General features: G+C 34.6%; 1 pseudogene; it reads left to right on the top strand.

Moving 5' to 3' along the window:
* Nucleotides 1–1,211: 1,211 nt before the first annotated feature.
* LOC121453030 lies at nt 1,212–1,531 on the top strand (annotated as a pseudogene).
* Nucleotides 1,532–3,767: the final 2,236 nt, after the last annotated feature.

The raw sequence follows: 3,767 nt of genomic DNA on the forward strand, positions 1-3,767 counted from the left end.
TAAGAAAAATAATGGAGACATAAAATTTAGTTAAATACAATAGATGAACTGAGAGTTGTTCACTCCCTAAGTTTCAGTTTTCCATTGTTTATTAAAAATTACTTCTTTGAATGATTATCTATACTCCGCATGGCTATCGGCAGCATCTAATTTCCTTGGTGGGCAAATAAACTAATTACAGACATCCTAGTGATTATAATTAAGAGACTTTCAAAGATGGCAAAACACATTTCAAGATATGATTTTCTTTTATATTGCTTCTCCATCTTTCTTTGTGTGTATATATTATTATATTATATACTTCATGTTACTATCTTAAACATTATAATATTTTGAAGAATAAAATACCTTCTTCCAAATGATTGTGTTAACGTTTTAGCATCTCCGTATGGCCTCCTTCATTTGAAGCTTTTACAAACTTGTTTTGAGGCTTGTGGCATTGGCACTAAGAAAAGGCATTCCAACTACTTCCTTAATATAAAACCATTTAGGATGTTCACTTAAATATTTTGTTTATTAGAGTAATCTGGGATATTTGAAACACAGATTCCTTCTTTTTATCAGACTCTATGACATATTATCTTTCCTCACTAACATATGCACCTGTAGCTTTCGTTGCCAATTGCTACAAATCTTTGCTTGGGTCTTCTTGACAGAAAATAGGGTTTGGTAAATGGCTTGACACAGTTTCCTATATGCAAAACATAAAGGACTGAAAATAACACTGAACTAATAAAAGTGTGAAAAGTGATCACCTTAGTTTAATTATAACCACAGAAAAGGCAAAGCCAAGGCAAACTCATAAATACTCACATACTAAGCAGACATAGCAAGGTACTCTGATCATGTTACTGAGAGACCTATTTGCTTACCACGAACCACATTTAATTGTTATTCTTCTTTTATTAATTCCTTGAGAAACTCACATCATGATCTCCACACCACAAATCTCCTGGTCCCTCAGTATCTGTCCTTTCCTCTGTGTCTCTCTCCCAAAAGGAAAGCTAAAAAAAGAATAAATTAAGATAAAGATAAACAATAATAGTCCCAGTCACTGAACTGCCGCTGAGGACTCAGCTGCCTCCACCTCTACCTAGAGCCTCCTTGCTTTTCTTCCTGAAGCTCCATGTCTCCCTCTTCCTCACATCCCCTGCCTTCTGCAGCGGCATTCAGCCGGCCCTTTCCACCGAGGAAAAAGGGAATCGTATCTTATGTCTGTTATTCACAACCTCTACTCTTTTGACCCCTTTGCTGCTGCAAGTAAGGTCCTGAGGATTGTATTCATATAAGAATTCAACAGAGAAACGGCAGGAAGACCCTTACTACTATCCAAAGGATCGCGGATGATTACGATAAAAAGAAACTAGTGAAGGCATTTAAGAAGAAATTTGCCTGCAATGGTACTATAATTGAGCATCCAGTATATGGAGAAGTAATTCAGTTACAGGGTGACCAGCACAAGAACATATGCCAGTTTCTAATAGAGATTTGACCGGTTGAGGATGATCAGCAGAAGGTTCATGGGTTTTAAGTTCTTGTAACACTGAAGCTTGAGGATTTCCTTGCAATGAGTAGAATTTCCTATGAGAAAGCTTTGGTTTGACCAGGATTGAGAATCAGATGGATATCTATAATTTGGCTTTGTCTAAAGAGCTGTTTGTATCATTTGTTGAATGATGAATCTAAATAAAAAACATGAGAAGGGTATAAAATGATGAAATGATCCCAAAAAAGGACTTTTTCAGGCACTCAATGTGACCATCAGAAGATGAACATAATTTGAAAGTGACCATTCAGGGAGGCATTGATTAAATCATAAAACAATAGCTTACATAACTAAGTGAAGCATGCTAATAAATGTAACACTCCACAAAAGAGCAAAAATGTGACATCCCGTCAACATACTGGATGTGTATCCAAGAAGAACAGTAATATTTTATATGCTAAGCAGTGATGGCTTTGCTCCATTTTTCCGTCATTTCAAAATTGGACCTAACACAGTTTAGAGAAAATTATTTATGTGACCCATATTAAAATACTGAAAATTATATTCTTAATCTCCAGTTTTTATCTCTAGTTGATGTCAGGCTGAGTTCCTAAGGCTTTGAGTTGAGTAAAAAATAAATAATATTTCTAAAATCTACAGGACAATAAATTTTATATATTTATTAAATCTTAAAAGGAACCAAAATTTTTAAATATTTTGAGGATATCATTAGAGCAGCTGAATAGAAACACTACTTGAACATAAACGATTTTCTAAAATTATTTCTGCCCCCCCCAATCCATAACCTTAGCCTACAGTTTCTTACGTTCAGTCCTCTAATGACCATCTTTGCAAGATAAATATCTACATGACCCCGCATATACAAACATACAAAATGCACATGTGACATGAGTACTTACTAATAATAATAAGTTAGAAATCAACAGATTTAAAAATTAGAATTGCTACTAAAATCAGTAATTCTCCACATAAAGCACACAGAGAGATAACATATTACTTCTTAAAGACACTTGTAGTGTTGTGCTCACTTCTCAGTTTATAAACATGTGGGAATGACTGGGGAAGTGGAACAGGCTATATGCCTTGGACATGACAGAGGTTTGACATAATGAGTGTCAACATTTGACAATATGTTGATAGACAAAGGGAACATTTTCCTATTTGGAAAAATATGTACACAGAAAGAAAACAACTGCAAGACAGCACCTATATTGGCAACGTATTGTAGAACATGTTAAGATACAGATGCGAGGAAATGTTTCTGTGACATAGTTGCAGCTGAATATTCATAAGAAAGACAATCCTTTGCATCAGTCTTCAGGGAAGGAATGAGTAACAAAAATAACCAACTTCATTATTATAAAATATTTTTAAGTCGACTTTTTTCTTCAGACTTGGTAAATTAGTAACCATCATAAAATTAAATTGAGGGTTCACTGCAATTAATCTAAACCTAGTCAAGCTTAATGGCTACTGAATTGAAATATAACACAATATTTTTATTTTTAAAATATGTCATCTATATAACCATACCTGCTATTTCAGGAATTAGTATACATTAGAAACACATATTTTACAAAAAAAAGCTGTAAAATAAAAACATACAGCAGTATAAATAAGTCTCCTTTTTTTTTTTTTTTGGTTTTTTTCGAGACAGGGATTCTCTGTGGTTTTGGAGCCTGTCCTGGAACTAGCTCTTGTAGACCAGGCTGGTCTCGAACTCACAGAGATCCGCCTGCCTCTGCCTCCCGAGTGCTGGGATTAAAGGCGTGTGCCACCACTGCCCGGCCGAATAAGTCTCCTATAAATAGTGCTTCATTTGATATTTGCACACAGGGAAATTCTCTTTATTCAGAAATAAAGGTAACACAATAGATCAAAATATTCTGTGACTTATTGGGCATAAATATCCATCTAATTGAGAAACAGTCTGGAAAATCTTCAGTCACTTATAACAAATAAAAAACCCTGGAAAAGATATTGGCTGAAAAGAAAATAGTGTTTTCTTCTAGACTCAAACACTTGAATATTTCTAGGGTAAGTGGGAGAGAGAAAATATAAAGATAGAGATATACTGAAGTGAACATAACAAACTAATGATGTAATCATAGTTACAAAAAAGAAGAAGAGAGTGGGATTTATATGAGGGTTTATTCTTTTAGATGGCTTGAGAGACAATAATCCTGGCTCAGGGACTTTGAGGTTTAGATGAAGTTCCACACAAATGCTGCTGCTGGTCTTCTCATTATGATAAAGCACT

This window comes from Microtus oregoni, unplaced genomic scaffold (assembly GCF_018167655.1).
Source record: "Microtus oregoni isolate MIOR12 unplaced genomic scaffold, Mior012 000010F_ref0000083, whole genome shotgun sequence".
NCBI classification, from domain to species: Eukaryota; Metazoa; Chordata; class Mammalia; order Rodentia; family Cricetidae; genus Microtus; species Microtus oregoni.